The sequence below is a fragment of the Bufo gargarizans genome, chromosome 2, assembly GCF_014858855.1.
Source record: "Bufo gargarizans isolate SCDJY-AF-19 chromosome 2, ASM1485885v1, whole genome shotgun sequence".
Lineage (NCBI taxonomy): Eukaryota > Metazoa > Chordata > Amphibia > Anura > Bufonidae > Bufo > Bufo gargarizans.
In genome coordinates this window covers 47,831,826-47,850,450 of record NC_058081.1, presented here as the reverse complement: position 1 = coordinate 47,850,450, position 18,625 = coordinate 47,831,826, and the positions used below count along the sequence as shown (strand labels likewise).

At 45.7% G+C, this 18,625-nt stretch overlaps 1 non-coding gene across 1 annotated transcript; it reads left to right on the top strand.

The window, feature by feature from the left end:
- The first annotated feature begins 760 nt into the window (after positions 1–760).
- TRNAG-GCC lies at positions 761–831 on the top strand. The gene has a single exon. It is a non-coding gene; the product is annotated as a tRNA-Gly (tRNA).
- The last annotated feature ends 17,794 nt before the right edge of the window (positions 832–18,625 follow it).

Below are 18,625 nucleotides of genomic sequence, written 5' to 3'. Positions count from 1 at the left end.
CATGATCAATAGTGTATGCAAAACCCAAGATCATCTTGGATGCCAAACTTATCCTATTATGGTGCCCTAATAGCACGCTAACTCCCGCCAAGAATAACCTCCCAACGATGTTGATTACAGCAGCTAAATTACTAGTCCCCTTTTTATGGAAAACTGATTCCCCTCCGACTCTCCCTATGTGGACGGACAAGGTGGATCAAATCTACCGCTTTGAGGAATTAGCGCACTGGGAGACTAACTCACGCCACTGCTTCCTAAAGCTATGGTCCCCGTGGAAGTTACATAGGAATTTTGCATGATAGAGCAGGAATCCTCCCTTTCCTGGTTTTCTACCCCTACCTCCCCGACTGTCCCCTCCCCCCCTATACCCTTTCTTTTCCTTTTGATGTATATCTCTGATGGAGATGACAATCGCTTGTATTGTTTACACATGGTATGTGCACTGGATGACTATTTTGATTCTTAATGTCACTGTACTGATGTCATGTGTGGGCATGTGGCCTTGTATTTTACCTCAATAAAAAGAAATATGGTTAAGAATGTAACTACTATAACACAGAGCCCACAGTATGTAAAATACCATATAAAGAACACAGTTATTACGGTATATCTTAAGGGGCTGACAGGGGACATAAGGAGCATATCATGTACATTTGAACCTCAAGGTCCGTCCTATGCTATGAAGAGCACATATCGTTTGTGCGGTAACATCTTACTAATGTCCTGAACTCCTTAAAGGAGAAGAGAACATTCATTCAGGGCATTGGTGGTTCAGTGGTAGAATTCTCGCCTGCCACGCGGGAGGCCCGGGTTCGATTCCCGGCCAATGCAATGAAACTACTTTTTAAGCCCCACTATGCAGTTCACATAATTGTGCAAACATAAAGACAATTTATATCTTGTGCTTTTGGAGCAAACTCTAAGTTGTATCAGTGCTCTGTATTGGAACAGTGGATGAAGGATTCACAGGCTGATGTAATATACATAAGACTGCAGAACTAGGATTGAGATTATGTCAGATCTTCTCCTATGTACAAGAAAATAACTGCTATAATACTGCTCCTATGTACAATAATATAACTACTATAATACTGCCCCTGTGTACAAGAATATAACTACTATAATACTGACCCTATGTACAACAATATAACTACTATAATACTGCTCCTATGTACAAGAATATAACTACTATTATACTGCTCCTATGTACAACAATATAACTACTATAATACTGCTCCTATGTACAAGAATATAACTACTATAATACTGCTCCTATGTACAAGAATATAACTACTATAATACTGCTCCTATGTACAAGAATATAACTACTATAATACTGCATCCTATGTACAAGAATATAACTACTATAGTTCTGTCTCCTATGTACAAGAATATAACTACTATAATACTGCTCCTATGTACAGGAATATAACTACTATAATAGTGCTCCTGTGTACAAGAATATAACTACTATAATACTGCTCCTATGTACAAGAATATAACTACTATAATACTGCCTCCTGTGTACAAGAATATAACTACTATAATACTGCTCCTATGTACAGGACTATAACTTCTATAATACTGCTCCTATGTACAAGAATATAACTACTATAATACTGCTCCTATGTACAAGTATATAACTACTATAATACTGCCTCCTGTGTACAAGAATATAACTACTATAATACTGCCTCCTGTGTACAAGAATATAACTACTATAATACTGCTCCTATGTACAAGAATATAACTACTATAATACTGCTCCTATGTACAAGAATATAGCTACTATAATACTGCTCCTATGTACAAGAATATAACTACTATAATACTGCTCCTATGTACAAGAATATAACTACTATAATACTGCTCCTATGTACAAGAATATAACTACTATAATACTGCCTCCTATGTACAAGAATATAACTACTATTATACTGCTCCTATGTACAAGAATATAACTACTATAATACTGCCCCTGTGTACAAGAATATACCTACTATAATACTGCCTCCTATATACAAGAACATAACTACTATAATACTGCCTCCTATGTACAAGAATATAACTACTATAATACTGCTCCTATGTACAAGAATATAACTACTATAATACTGCTCCTATGTACAAGAATATAACTACTATAATACTGCTCCTATGTACAAGAATATAACTACTATAATACTGCCTCCTATGTACAAGAATATAACTCCTATAATACTGCCTCCTATGTACAAGAATATACCTACTATAATACTGCTCCTATGTACAAGAATATAACTACTATAATACTGCCTCCTATGTACAAGAATATAACTACTATAATACTGCCTCCTATGTACAAGAATATAACTACTATAATACTGCCTCCTATGTACAGGAATATAACTACTATAATACTGCTCCTATGTACAATAATATAACTACTATAATACTGCTCCTATGTACAAGAATATAACTACTATAATACTGCTCCTATGTACAAGAATATAACTCCTATAATACTGCCTTCTAGCTGTGAGGTTGTGTGTCAGCAGCTCTACTTATGTCTGGAGTAAGCCCAGGGAGGGGCCACCATGGGCAGGAATGCTCCCCCAGAAAGGCCCAGGCTCCATCTTATTTTGGGAAACAACTTCTAGATTACTTAATCTGTGGATGAAAATTGCATGATTTTCCTAACTTGTGACGTAAATTCATGATTGTTTTAAGGACACAGAGGCGAGTATTGCTATCTCTCTCTTTACTGAAATAACCAATAGCAGCAAAGAAAAACATATCCATCACAAGTAACCATGGTGACAAGTCCCTTCCCTATGTGACCCGGTATAATAGTCCTTGACCCTTTAGACTCTTCCTCTTTCTTTGAAGATGACACCTCTTCGGGACTGTTGAACGGATAAGAACCAATCTCTAACCGAAGACGAACTGCGATGTACCTTCAACGGAACATGAACTCTCCAAACTGAAGAACGAAGCTGGAGAAAAAACACAACTCCCGATTTCAGGCTCCACATGATGGAGACCCTTCATCCTGTGAACACAGAAGAAAAAGAACAAACACGCATGCATTACTGTTAGGAGTGTGGACAAGGTCCTAAACCGCACAAAACTGCATACAAATAACCGGCAACCTGCTGAAGAATAAATAGGAAATACAAGTTTAAATAACATACAAGATCATAGGTAAAGCGTGCAGAAAAAAAGGGGGGGGGGGAACCAGGGAGGGGCAATACTCGCCTCCGTGTCCTTAAAAAAATCATGACTTTACGTCACAACTTAGGAAAATCCTGCAATTTTATTACATGACACGGAGGCTCCTATTTAAAGCTGACTCACAACGGAGGAAAAAGCATGAGAAGGGGAACGAAAATAGAACTCACAAAAAGTGGAAACTCGGGACCAATCAGCCAAGCGCATAATGTCTTCCAACCGCGCTCCCGCAACTGCCATAGAGGTCGTTAAAGCTCCTCTTGTGGAGTGCGCAGTGAAAACTGAAGTATCCACTCCCGCTAAGGTCATAGTCCACTTTATCCATCTGGCCAGAGTGATGTTGGTGACAGGGGCAAAGGGACTATGGTACGAGAGGAAGAGCTGAGGACACGCAGAGGAGCGATGCGGAGATGTGCGAGACTCATACTCCCGCAGACAGGCGACAGGGCAGAGAGCCAGAAAAACAGGGAAACCAGGGTATGAGAGAGAACGAATGTTGGTTTTGGTTCGACGCAAAATATTGAACACAACGCCTTCTGGGGTAAATGACCGCGCGTCGTAGTCCAAAGCTCGGACATCCGAGATTTCCAGGCTGCCCGATAGGAGCGTCTGGTGCCGGGAGCCCATGCTTCCTCCAAAAGGCGTCTAGTTGAGTCCAAAACTCCCGGGACGCCCCAGGATTCCCCGAAACCCTGCAGGCTAAGAGCTGCAGAGACTCCTCTAGGACGAGAGGGTGTTGCAGACCGGACGGGCCTAGTAAGAGGCCTGGGAAGACTGGGAGAAGAGGCGGATACTGGACCAGGCATTCCAGCAACTGGGGAAACCACGACTGAGTGGTCCAAAAGGGGACTAACAAGACCAGTTTGGCCCACTGCTGGCGGATCTGGGCTAAAACGCGAGAGATCATCGAGAATGGGGGAAACGCATACATGAGATGGCCGGCCCAGTCCTGAAGAAAGGCGTTGACTGCTTCTGCGTCTGGGTCCGGGCGCCAGCTGTAGAACCTGGGAAGCTTGGTGTTCAAACGGGACGCAAAGAGATCTATATAAAACGGTCCCCAAAGAGATGATATGGTAGAAAAAAATTTCACGGCTAATTTCCAATCGCTGGTGTCGGAGAGAAAAAAACACACTGCTCCCTAGAGTGAATACCCCTGTGAGAAGCGGGAAGTGGGCGGGTGGAGAAGTAATCTCACACTAAAGGATGAAGAAAGGATGGCGGCCGAAGTTGCGCGAGACTTCGGCCGCACTGCAGCAGGCACAAAGCTGCGGAGACAGGACAAGAGGACAAGAAGAAAAGGTAATGGAGAAACGGGAGGACGAGAGGAAAGAAGGGAGGGGAAGCCCTAAAGCCTAAAGAGGCAGAAAAGAGAATGCTAGAATATATATAAATAAGTACAGGGGAAGACCTAGAATATATATATATCAAAAAGGCTTAACCTGGTATAGATATAAAATACAATTACACAGAAAATAGTACTTAACTGGGTGGCAGCAGCAAAGAAAGAGGAAGAGTCTAAAGGGACCAGGACTATTATACCGGGTCATATAGGGGAGGGACTTGTCACCATGGTTACTTGTGATGGATATGTTTTCTTTGCTGCTATTGGTTGTTTTAGTAAAGAGAGAGATAGCAATACTCGCCTCCGTGTCATGTAATAAAATCCCAAAGTCCTTCTAAAGAAAGTGAATGAGCAGAATGTCAGAAGTCCCAGTGTCAATGGTCATGGTGTCAGCAGTCCCAATCATATTTTCAGCAGACCCAGTGCAGTAAGAAGCCAGGATATAAAGAATGTAATTGCAGAGAAGAAAAAAGCTGCAGTAAGTAAGAGTTTGATAAACCCACCTACCAGTGTGAATGAGTTGCGTCCTGAATGAATAATTGACAGCAGAACCAAATCTCAAAAATACTCAGAAGCAAGAGGCCACCAAAGTTTGCAGGAGGTGAAGCAGACTCCATTGCAGACTGCAGGTGTGCAACCCACCCCTACTCCATGCAGACAGATAAGAACATATTTGGAAAGACAGACCATACAGCAAAACCTGAAATGTCCTGACCGTAAAAGATCTGGTTTGCAGCAGCAGCAAAAGAGTTGCAACAATTGTGAAGGAGACCAAAGGTGGAAAAGCAGGAAGGCTTCTACCTGCAGTCACTGGAAAAAACCTGGGAGCCAGTCCCCAATCTGGAGATTGTGCACCCACCACAGTGACGACAGTAGCAACATGTCCAAAGCCACCAGTTTGCTTACCAGCAGTGCATCTTCTGAAATGAGTCGGTTCCCAACCAGGACATTGTAGTCTGACTCAGAAGACATTGTGACCTTATGTCAGAACTCTCTAAAACCAGGGATGAAGACAGTATCTGGACTGGTGAGTTGAGGGTTTTGGTGAAGCTCCATCAACGCCAAAATATAACCCAACATCTGCCCAGTTCTTTCTTCACTGGCCAGGAGATGGGTGTGTGTTTCTATGGTTAGGTCAGCCAGGGCAGTGCTTAAGTGTGGGAAGACTGGTCACTTGGTGAGGGCATACACCATGGTGAAGTGCAGCCTGTATGGGGAGTTTGATCATGTCAGTGCCAATTGCCAGGTCATTAGATGTAATTTGTGTGGTAAGATTGGTCATCCCCACAGGGATTGTCCTGGAACCTGGCATAACATCAGCAAAAACTCTCCTGGCTATGACTAGCAGAAACAGATGACCAGGAGGAGGGACCAGGGGGAGTAGGCATTGTTTCCAAGGTCAGTGCCGACAGGACCAGAGCCTCAACAGGACATATGGCACAGTGATCCAGCACAATCCCAACCCTAGTAGGATATCTTTGAGGGGAACATGGAGGTGGTCACACAGGATATAGACTCAGGGTCTGTCTCTTTTTCTGCTCCAGCATCCATCACTGGAGAGAATAAACAGACTAAGAGAAGGAAAAAAGACCAACCATAAGCATGTGGATTGAGTGGACCACTGTCCAAGAACCTTGTAAGGTGAAAGTTTAGATTCAGTGTCTTATCTGAGTCAGACACAGAGGTAGAAATGGATTAAATGAGTTAACGCCTATGATGGCTGAGTATGATGGGGACCCAGATGATGATCCTCCCTAAAAAAAGAGACCCATTCGAGTTTACAGACAGTCAGATTCGGACATGGAAACTGGCTGTCAGCGGGTATGCTCAGATTCTGATTTATGATGACTCTTTAATCTTTGTGTTACTGCTTCTTTGTCTAACCCTGACGTTTAAAATCCTCTCAAGTAATGTGAATAGTATCAAAGTAAGGAGAACAATGCATGTTGTGTATGAACATCTAAAGTACTTGAATGCTGATGTCTTCTTCTTGCAGGCCATCCGACTCCACCACATAGCACCATGACTACGGCCGTGATCAAGGTCTATTGTTGACCGAAACGTTGGCCAGTGGCTCAAAAACTTTTGGATGGATACAATAAGTCAATATTAATAAAAATAAGCATTTGACGTAACAGCGAAAAGTGCCGTGGTCTTTCCTTCAAATACATGAACCTTGCATACCACAGTGCACCTCCCTACACACGAGGAGTGCCGTTCAACCTTTTCTTCACATTCTTCTTGCAGGAGACCAATCTAAATACTTTGGGACTTGTACGAGAGGCAGAGAGTGCATGGCGGTCTGGTCCTTCCTTCTGGTGACTGGTTGTGGAACCATTTCCCGGGGTCTCCATAGTGTTTAACCAGGGGTGTACATAGAAATCACTGGGCCCCATGGCAAGAATCTGAATTGGGCCTCCTTGTGAGTGACCCATCGCACCCCTTAGGGTACGTGCACATCTACTGCTGAGGTTCCAGCAGAAGCCTCAGTTGCAGATTCTGGCAAAAGCAAAGGGCAAAACACAGCTGCATGCGGGGTTTCGAATGACCCCATGATTATGAATGGGATTCCGGCAGGTGCCAGCAGTGTTTGGCATATGCCGGATCTGGTGATTCTGATATTCTGCTGGTATGCTGGAACAGAATACCAAAATCTGATCGCAAGTGATTATCTAGCCTTACCCGATGAACTGTGCCCGCTGCTGCTACTTTTTATATAGTGTATCATTCAGGGGTACTGCTAGGTCAAAACATTCAGGGCCTGGGCCCCTGATGTTTTGTCCCAGGCCCCGAATGTCCTGCCTGCTTGATACAACTGTATTGCCGTCCTCAGGATGGCAATACAATTAAATCTAATACACTGCAAGAGCTGAAGGACCTATGATGACATCACAGGTCATGTGATCAGTTCTAAATGCAGTAGCTGAAAAGGACCTGGGATGATGTCACCATCATGTGACTAGTGCAGGAGAGGACGGCACAGTGTGAGAGGCAGAGCAATGTTGGGAGTTGTACTTATTTAACTGAGACTGTATGTTAGGGCTGAAGGGAGGGAAGTTATTTACATTGGACAGTGAGGTGAAGTGATGTTAATTACATGGGATTGAAATTTGGACGTGGCTGGGGTAGGGTGATTTTATTTACATGGGACTGTATGTTGAGGGGTGATGTTATTTATATGGGGCTGCATGTTGAAGGAAGCTATGTGAGGGAGTGATATTATTTACATGGAATTGAATGTTAAGGGGTAATGTTATTTACATGGAGCTGCATGTTGGAGGTGCCTGGGGAGGGGGGTGATTTTATTTACATGGGACTGTATGTTAAAGGTGTCTGGGGGATGGAGTGATGTTATTTATATGGGACTGAATATGGAGTAGGTGATGTTATTTACATGGGACTGTATGTGGAAGGCGGCTAGGGAGGGGGTGATGTTATTTACATGGGACTGTATATTGGAGGGGGTGTAGATAGAGTGGGATGTTATTTACATGGGACTGTATATTGGAGTGGCTCATAAGATACCACAGTCAAAAATGGGGGGGGGGGGGGCAGTAATAATTTTCACCACTTAATCATACTACTGAAAAAAACCTTAATAAGTATATATAAATAAGATTACAAAATCCGAGAGTATTGCGGTCTGCGGGGATAGCTTTTTATTGTACTCACCTAATACTATAAAGACAAGATTTCAGGAGTTCTCCTTCCTTCCTCGGTTTTGCTTCAGACCTGAGAAAGAGAGAAACAAACGCTCTCCAAAACTTTTCTTTATAGTTTAAGGCAGTTTCAGCAAACACCAGGGCGGTGTAATAATCCCATGTGTTAAACATGTCCCTGAAGAAGACCAACGAACCGACGCTCACAGGATTATTCACAGAAGGTGAAGAGTGAGGAGAAGGGAACAATCTAGGACAACAGAACTGAATAGGACAGTGAGCTGAACTGGAGAATTTCTTTCAAATCAGCCATGTTGTCCTATATTGTTCGCTTCTCCAAACTCTTCACCCTTTTGTGAAATAACCCTGTGTTGTGGGTGTTGTTGGTGTGTGCAACTAATACTACTTATTCTGCTTGTAATGGAGAATGCAGCGGTCAGGGGTGCATGTAACGCAGGGTGCGCTGGTCAGGGGTGCGTGTAACTCAGGGTGCACTAGTCAGCGGTGCTCTTAACGCAGGGGGCGCTGGCCAGCGGTGCATGTAACGCAGGGGGCGCTGGTCAGAAGTGCATGTAACGCAGGGGGCGCTGGTCAGGGGTGCATGTAACGCAGTGGGTGCTGGTCAGGGGTGCATGTAACGCAGGGGGTGCTGGTCAAGGGTGCATGTAACGCAGGGGGCGCTGGTCAGGGGTGCATGTAACGCAGGGGGCGCTGGTCAGGGGTGCATGTAACGCAGAGGGCGCTGGTCAGGGGTGCATGTAACGCAGGGGGCGCTGGTCAGGGGTGCATGTAACACAAGGTGCGCTAGTCAGGGGTGCATGTAACGCAGGGGGCGCTGGTCAGGGGTGCATGTAATGCAAGGTGCGCTGGTCAGGGGTGCATGTAACGCAGGGGGCGCTGGTCAGGGGGGCATGTAACGCAGGGGGCGCTGGTCGGAAGTGCATGTAACGCAGGTGGCGCTGGTCAGGGGTGCATGTAACTCAGGGGGCGCTGGTCAGGGGTGCATGTAATGCAGGGGGGCGCTGGTCAGGGGTGCATGTAATGCAGGGGGCGCTGGTCAGGGGTGCATGTAACGCAGGGGGCGCTGGTCAGGGGTGCATATAATGCAGGGGGCGCTGGTCAGGGGTGCAAGTAACGCAGGGAGCGCTGGTCAGGGATGCATGTAACGCAGGGGGCGCTGGTCAGGGGTGCATGTAACGCAGGGGGCGCTGGTCAGGGGTGCATCTATCGCAGGGGGCGCTGGTCAGGGGTGCATGTAACGCAAGGGGCGCTGGTCAGGGGTGCATGTAACGCAGTGGGTGCTGGTCAGGGGTGCATGTAACGCAGGGGGCGCTGGTCAGGGGTGCATGTAACGCAAGGTGCGCTAGTCAGGGGTGCATGTAACGCAAGGTGCGCTAGTCAGGGGTGCATGTAACGCAGGGGGCGCTGGTCAGGGGTGCATGTAACGCAGAGAGCGCTGGTCAGGGGTGCATGTAACGCAAGGTGCGCTAGTCAGGGGTGCATGTAATGCAGGGTGCGCTGGTCAGGGGTGCATGTAATGCAGGGGGCGCTGGTCAGGGGTGCATGTAACGCAGGGGGCGCTGGTCAGGGGTGCATATAATGCAGGGGGCGCTGGTCAGGGGTGCAAGTAACGCAGGGAGCGCTGGTCAGGGCTGCATGTAACGCAGGGGGCGCTGGTCAGGGGTGCATGTAACGCAGGGGGCGCTGGTCAGGGGTGCATCTATCGCAGGGGGCGCTGGTCAGGGGTGCATGTAACGTAAGGGGCGCTGGTCAGGGGTGCATGTAACGCAGTGGGTGCTGGTCAGGGGTGCATGTAACGCAGGGGGCGCTGGTCAGGGGTGCATGTAACGCAAGGTGCGCTAGTCAGGGGTGCATGTAACGCAGGGGGCGCTGGTCAGGGGTGCATGTAACGCAGAGAGCGCTGGTCAGGGGTGCATGTAACGCAAGGTGCGCTAGTCAGGGGTGCATGTAATGCAGGGTGCGCTGGTCAGGGGTGCATGTAACGCAGGGGGCGCTGGTCAGGGGTGCATGTAACGCAGGGGGCACTGGTCAGGGGTGCATCACAGATAGAAAAGGTACTTACAGTTCTGATGTGCTCTGTCCTCCTGCCTTCTTCCTCTAGGCATGGTGGCAGGGGAAGGGGTGCACAATGATGTTTCCTGATGTTAAATCCCCAAGCCGCATTCTTTTCTGCCTCTGCAGGCCCTGCTAGGCTGAAATACACAGGCAGCCAATGGCAGTGCTGCCCTCTCCCTCCCAGCCAATAGCAGCTGAGGTGGACGGGGGAAGATTCACTTGGCTGCTGACTGCCGAGGAGACCGTAGTTAAGCGGGTGGGCAGCATAGGCAGTACTTTCAGTTTGGCAAAACTGACAGATCGCCACTGTACTCAGGGCCGTCTTTAATATTGATTGGACCCTGGGCAAGAATTTACTTGGGCCCCCTGGATCCCTCCTTCCCACACCCTAGAATGCAATCACGCCCTTCACCACAACACACACACAAATCCACACACCTGGTAGAGTAGTAAACTTTAGTAATGATGAGTGGCCACTTGAGGTGTTCCTTGGCAGTGTTTACATTAGAAAGCTTGCAGAGACATGCTATAGACACCGGAACTACGACGTTCAGCTGTTGTGGTTCTGGTGACTATTGTGTCCCTTAATATAGAGGAAAAAAATGAATCAGCACAAAAGTATCAAATAAAATGGCTGTATCATTACTCTAAAAATTAAAAAAAACACAACTTCTGACACAAATATATAGTATTTTGCAGATAACTTTTTTGCAATGTGCAGATAGTACTGTAATACTACCCCCTCCATCCACCCTACATACCGGGTAATACAGCCCCACATACCTCTTACATCCAGTGATGTCTCCTTTGATGTAGATGTTCTCTTTCCTCATCTTCTCCTTTCAGACCTTCAGACCAGAGACCATTTTTCAGCCATTTCTCATCTCTGCAGTTTGACAAACAAAATCTTAGTTTACTACTTTTCCATCATCCTGGACAAATCATCTTACCACCCCCAATACTGTGCCACTGAGCTCCCCAATACTATACTGCAGAAACAGATAAACCCCCTGATAATACTAGTACCATGCAGATAGTGCCCTTCAATAATTATTGCCCAATAACAGTGCCCTAAAATGACTGCGCCCAGCAAATAGTGCCCCTGACACTAATAGTGTAAACATAACGTCCCCCAAAAATAATTGTGGTAAGCTGATACTGTGCCAAGGTGCCCCCACAGTAATAGTGCTCCCAAAAGTCCCACCAATAGGAATAATTCTCTGCTAGAGCACACTTGGTAGTAATAGTGCTCCTACAGTGCCCCCAACATGTCCCCACTGTGCCCCAGAAGTAATAATGCTCCCATAGTGCCCATACTAGTAATCATGTTCCCCATAGACCCCAGTAGTAATAAAGCCCATCATAATGCCCCCCAATAGTAATAATTCTCCTTATAATTTGCCAGTGCAAAAAATACCCCCTTTTAATGCCCCCAGTTGAGCTAATGTCCCTATAGTGCCCCATAATGTGCCAGTATAAAATACCCCTATGTAGTACCCCCAGTAAATTCCCCATAGTTCTCCCCCCCCCTTCTTCCTAGTGTCCCCATAATGTACCAGTATAAAATGCTACATATATAGTGCCCCAGTAGATACCCTCAGTGTCCCGCATAATTTGCAAGTATGAAATACCCCTTCTTAGTGCCCCCCCATAGATGAGCCCATAGTACTCCTCTCTCCCCTTCCCCATACTACCCACCATAATGTGCCCCAGTATAAAATACCCCTATTGTCACGGCCTTTGCTGTGTTCTTACCTGCCGACTCTGTTGCTGCATATGGCCATTTGAGACTCCTGTTCATCCGTGTCTGGGAAGAACAGGTAGTCTATCCCATGCTCCTATGTGAGGGATTATCAGGGCGACTCAGGGCCAAAGGTATCCTGGTATGAGCCGTCCTACCATCCAGGTTCACTCATACGGTGAGGAGTTAGGGTGAGGATTAGGGACGCTTTAGGAGGTGACCTGCTCCCTGATTCCTGCGTCCTGGCCTAGTTGCTTCTCTTTTATACCTGACATTGTACTGTGCGGTTTTTTCTACACTTCTCACCGTGACACCTATAGTATCCTATACAGAGCCCCCCATATAAAATAGGGGACAGCTAGACAGAGTTGATTTTTATGACATCATGGCTGAATGGCGAGAGGATGTCAAGGATATGATCTAATCCCTCTTAAGGAGACTGCCTTTTAAAGGGGTTGTCCAGGTTCAGAGCTGAACCTGGACATCCCTCCATTTTCACCCCGGCAGCCCCCCTGACATGAGCATCGGAGCAGTTCATGCTCCGATGCTCTCCTTTGCCCTGCGCTAAATCGCGCAGGGCAAAGGCATTTTTCTGAGTTCCGGTGACATACCGGGCTCTCTATGAGGCTAACAGGCAGCCCGGTGACATCACCGGCACTGATGGGCGGGATTTGGCTCTGCCCTAGCCAGTAAAACGGCTAGGGCAGAGCTAAAGCCCGCCCCTCAGAGCCGGTGACGTCACCGAACACACTGCTGGGCGGAAGTTACCACCCGGCAGTGTGTTATTGAAAACACAAGAGCCTGTGCCCTGCGCGATCTAGCGCAGGGCACGGGAGCGCATCGGAGCATGAGATGCTCCGATGCCAGGCTCAGGAGGGCTGCCGGGGTGAAAATAAGGGTATGTCCGGGTTCAGCTCTGAACCCGGACAACCCCTTTAAGAAAGGGAAGAGTAAATATAGCCAGTATCTCAAGCTGCGGGAAGAATTGGAGTCGCTATTTTCGGAAAATAGGGGGGGGGGGGGGTCAAAAGATCAACTGAAATCTGAGATAAGGCAGTATCAGTACAGCAGGTACACCTCCCTGGTTCTTGAACGGGATTATGGGAACTTAGAGTCACCGGATCCCTTTCAGAACTGCCGGGAGCGTGTGGCAATCAAAATGGTCACAGGTCTCACTGACTCCCAGGGTGTTTTGCAGGAATCTCGGGAGGGTATCCTGGGTGTGATGAGATCTTACTATGCTGACTTATTTCAGAAGAAGGTTTTGGATAAAGGGAAGATGACTAAATTCTTGGAGGCAACTCCAGGCCCTGATACTAATGATTTGGACTTTTCTCCTTTAACAGCAGAATTGACCCTGGAGGAGGTTAAAGTGGCCATTGATCAATTACATCTGAAGAAGGCACCAGGTCCAGATGGTATAACAGTAGAATTTTATAAGAAATTTAGAGAAGACAGGTCCAATCCTCGTGCATGTGTATAAAAATTGTCTAGAAAATCATCTGATGCCTCTGTCCATGAGGGTGTCCCAATCAATTCTGCTGTCTGAAGGTAAGGAGCCTAGTGACATCAAGAACTGGAGGCCGATTGCCCTCTTGAATGTTGACAGGAAGATTCTGGCAAAAATCCTTTTCTCTAGATTAGTCTGTTTGTCCCAGGCACTGTTGGCAGTCTGTCAGTTCGGCACAGTAAAAGGGCAGAATATCGATAAGGGAGATATTTAAGAGATGTAAAGCTCTATGGTGTGGGAGATATGTTGTTGGTCTTGACCAGGCTAAAGATTTTGACAGAGTAGACCACAAGTATCGATGGGCCACTTTGTCAAAGTACGGTATTCCGGGACAATTTGTTGATTGGCTGAAAACTTTGGCAGAGATGATACGTCCTGGTCAATGGTTGGCAGAGTGATACGTTCAGGGTTGAGGAGGGGTTGAGACAGGGTTACTGTGTAATGAAGTCAGGCAGCACTGCGTACTGGTTGAGGGGTGCTCGGTTTGTGTGGAGGTAATCCCAAAATCAGAAGAATGAAAGAAAACCGGCACTCCCCAAAAAATCTTTGCTGGTGATGGATTTATTGGTCACTCATATGACGCATGGCGCTTCGGCACTCACAGGTGCCTTTTTCAAACAAGAAGTGAGCAGCAGTACAAGTGGGTTGTCTGTTGAGTCCACTGCTGTATGTGTTTGCCTTAGATGCTTTCCTGAGGTCACTGCAGGAGTGTGATTTTCGGAGGTGCAGGTCCCCCACTGCTTGCCTCTTGAAAGTTGTTGCCTACGCAGATGATGTGACTGTGGTGGCATCTGAGCCTCACGAGGTGCAGATGTTGTCGGCATCCATCAGAAGCTACTCAGAGGACTCAGGGTCTCTGGTCAACCTTGAGAAGAGTCAAGCTTTCTGGACTTTAAGTACTGATCCTGATTTTGATCTGCCACAATTTACGAAAGCCTCCACCTATATTAAGATTTTAGGGGTTAAATTCGGGAGTCGATAACGCCAGGATAAATTGGGAAGATAAATTGAAACCCAGAAATGCAAAGGTTCGGCGATGAAAGAACTAAAAGCTGACCTATAGAAAAAGGGTTAAAATGTTGAAGATTTACCTGGTTCCTGTCTTCTTGTATGTATCTGTAATTTTCCTTTTGCCAGAATCTTTCTCGGCTAGGGTCTTTAGCCTGATCCTCCAAATGTTTTGGGGGAACAGGTTGAACCTGATAAAGAGAGGTATAACGTATCTACAGAGGACAGAGGGTGGGCTGGATATGATAAATCCAAGGGTGTTCTTTGATTCTATGTTTCTAAAGTTAATTTTGGTGACCTGGACTCAAATAATAGTCCTCTGTGGGTGAACAGTGTCAGGGACTGGATATTGCCTTTTGCAGAATCTTGGGTACGAGACGACAGTCTCAGGAGGAAGAGATGGACGCCGGACTACCTCCCCCAGTATCTGGACTCTGCCCTGAAGTGTGTTAGAAAGTGGAGGCTAGAGAAGTCTTTCATAGGGAGTAAGACAAGGAAAGAACTGTACATTAAGATATGTAGGGATTTCTTTTGCTCTCCACTTGCTCTGAGGGACTGTCCGACCACCACTATGCAGGAAAGTCTGAGGTTCCTTAATGGGAAGCGACTCCCCGCTAAACTCTATGACATTGCCTGGCTGTCACTACATAGGAGGCTCTTTGTCAGAGGTAATTTAAAGTACTTGTCACAGTCAGATAGGAAGTGTCCCCTGGGATGTCCACATGAGGAGACCATATAACAGTTCATAACGGAGTGCTGGAGGCTCCTTCTCCCTAGCTGTGAGCTCTGTCCGCTCTGGTTGGATCGCGCTCACAGCCAGGGAGAAGGAGTCGCCCACAGCAGAAGACTGCGTCTCCTCCCCATTGTGAGTTTAATGCTCATTATAATACAATGCTTCAAATAACCGGACTAAAGGGGGGGGGGGGTTTGAAAAAAATATATACACCCATGGCATTGGTGGGGGCCGCCCTACAAGGTAATACCATAATTAGCTTATGTCAAAACTGATGAAAGGTCCTCTTTAAGTCCCACTATGCAGTTGACATAATTTTTCTTGCCATTTACTCTGTTTTACTGGAAATTCACTCATCCCGTGCCATTGAGTTCCATGAGGTGCGGCATGGTACCCCATCTTGTTGGAAATAGCAGGACATTTTTCTTCTAGTGTTAGTTGGTTGTAAAACTGTTCAGAGATGTCCAGGTAAATTATGGTATTCAAAGCTGATTTGAAGAAAACTGTTCGCGTTCCTGACACTGCACGCCAAATGCCAATTTTCTGGAGGTAAAGTGGTGTTATAGTCAGAAACCAGGTCCAGTAATTGTCAGACTCCTTCAGTTCCTGCACATGTGTTATGTAACCGAAAATGATATCTCAATAGAACCCATTAATTGGCTTCAGGCAGACCTCGGAAGGACATGTTGACATCAAAGTTTCATGAAACGTATTAGAGACGTCAAAAGGGTGGAGCACTCTTGGGGGTCAAGAAGTGTCTTTCCCAAGAACACACTTCACAATAAAAAAGGTGACACTATCTCCATAATTTGAGGTTCTTTGCTATTTTCACACAACACTGTGGGAAATTCTCAGCTCTCCAACTCCCAGACACAGGAGTCCTCATCTGGGATGACATGTTCTCGTTGACTGCTTTACACTCATTGTATATATACGTTGACTGTTTGATAAACTACATTTTTCTTCATAATTTTTTCTGATTTCTTTGAAGAACATGACTTCACATGTTTTTGCATAGATGATTCCAAAGGTGTAGGTTGGCTCCATTATATAGCAAAAGAATACAATAATAAAAAAGAAGTAAAATAATAAATAATAAAAATAAATCCTTGTTTGTATTTTTCATATTGACAAGGAATCATGGGCTAGTTGGTGCCCATCTACCATCAATGTATATACCCATCTATATGTACATATGGATGGATTTTCAAGAAACTTTTCAAACAAGATCACAATTTTAGGAACATCCTCTTGAACCTGGAGACCTTTTGCTGTCCCATCCAAAATGTTGCCTCTCATTGTGCCTTGGTCACACTTGGTGGAGGTATGGAGAGGTGATAGAAGAATGGAGAAGTGTCAACAAAACATCACAGTTGAACGGCTTCTGCCATTTGTCCCTCCTACTGAACTAACACTCTCCCCAATTATGCGATAAAAGCCCTGGGCCAAGCTTGGCATTTCTTCTTGTTTTGTTGGATTCCTGTGACTTTTTGATCTACATATAGTCACAAATTATATTGTGTTCAGTTTTAACTAGTGGTATAGGCTTCCAAACGTGTAAATAACATGGACGGGTCAACACAATCTCAAACTACTGAAACCATCTCCAAGATGACTACTGTAATAAAATATTTAGCACTTTTCTACAATTTAGAGCCATTGATTCTCCTGCTGGACAGATAATCCATAACTTAGCTGCATTTTATTATTAATTGTTCTATTGAATCAAAAGGTCTACATTACATTCTGTACATAGTAAAATGGGAGGGTCTGGGTCTTGTGGCCATAAAATTGACACTGATTGCTTATTTTTGATGCCACTTATAGTTGCCCAGTAATGTCCCCATAGTACTGTGAGTAGTGCCCCCAATGAGCTATGCCTGCTATACTCATGCTAGTAATGCCCCTATAGTTGCCCAGTAATGTTGCCATAGTACTGTTATTAATGCCCCTGTAGGGACCCCATTGACTAGTAAAACAGTAATGTCCCCCTATATTTCCCCCACTGTCCTATGTCTGCTATAGTGCCCCCTATAGTACTCTTAGTAATGCCCACACAGCAAGTACACAAAAGAATCGGATACTCATCTGTTCCATTACATTTCATCTTCTGCAGTGCAGGCTGCAAGTCTTTTCTATTCTACTACCTTACAGGCCTTTGTTCTGGCTCATGCGGTTGTGATGATGTTATTGTGCCGTATGCGGCCCGGCACAGGCGGTCATGATATCATCATTGCCTCACGACTGCCTGTGGTCTATTATATTGCCACATAGGCTTCAGGCCACTTAGCCTGAAGCCTATGAGGTTGAACTATGGTGCAGGAAGCCATCATCTCCCCTTCTCTGGTCATGGGCTGCAATACAGTTGTATTCGGGAGGGGGGTTTGTGGCCACCCGCTGGTACATAGTTACCTGACACTCCCAGCATTAGATAGTTATGTAGCCGTCCGGGAGCAAGCAGGGGGCTCGTGCGGCCCACTGGGCATTGGCCCAAAGATAATTGTCCAGTCCACCCCTGTCTCCATGTCTTCTTTCTGTGACTCCAGACCTTCAGCTGTAAAGTAACCAGGCTGGCTACATTACGACTCCATCGCCACCTGGACACACTTCACAGGACACTTCTCTTTCTTTTCTTCTTCTTCTTCACAAGAATATAGAAACGTAGAGATATTCTATATTTAATATACATTGAATACTTTAGTGAGTAATTACCCCCCCCCCCATTAATCTCTTCTATTTTTCCAGAATTTTTGACTCTCACTGTTTTTTTATTTTATTTAACAGAAAATAAACCAGAAATTACAATAGGAAATACTAAAACAGGGCTGACCAGCAATATCAGACCCAACCTGCTAACTAGGATGGTGCAATTTCTGAATAATCTGCACATAAAGGAATAAACCGGAAGGACAGCTGACCCTGACATGATACGAACACGCGCCCATTAGATTTAGACTTGCCACTTGATGTATCATGAGGTCTTCCAATTGTTGGTTTTCAAACCTCCTCATCTGATATGTAAATGTTCAACCATTTTTGTGGTGATGTGTCCAAAGAAGAACAACTTATCAACAGTCTCATCTTCAGTTCCTCTTCATGTGTCTCCTAGCCTCTGACCCCAAACTAATCATATAGAAGTGTGGATTGTCACCTGGACACACTTCCCCGACACACTTCTCTCCTCAACAAAGTCCTTTGATCTTCTCAGCCAGGGCTCTATGGACAGCCAGACTATCTACTCCTGCCTGACATGTTGCCCCAGGGCTGCGATGAGTTATTTTGGTGCCCTAGGCAAAGCAGGCAAATTGCATCCCCACCCCTACCCCAAATCAATTTAAAGTGACCT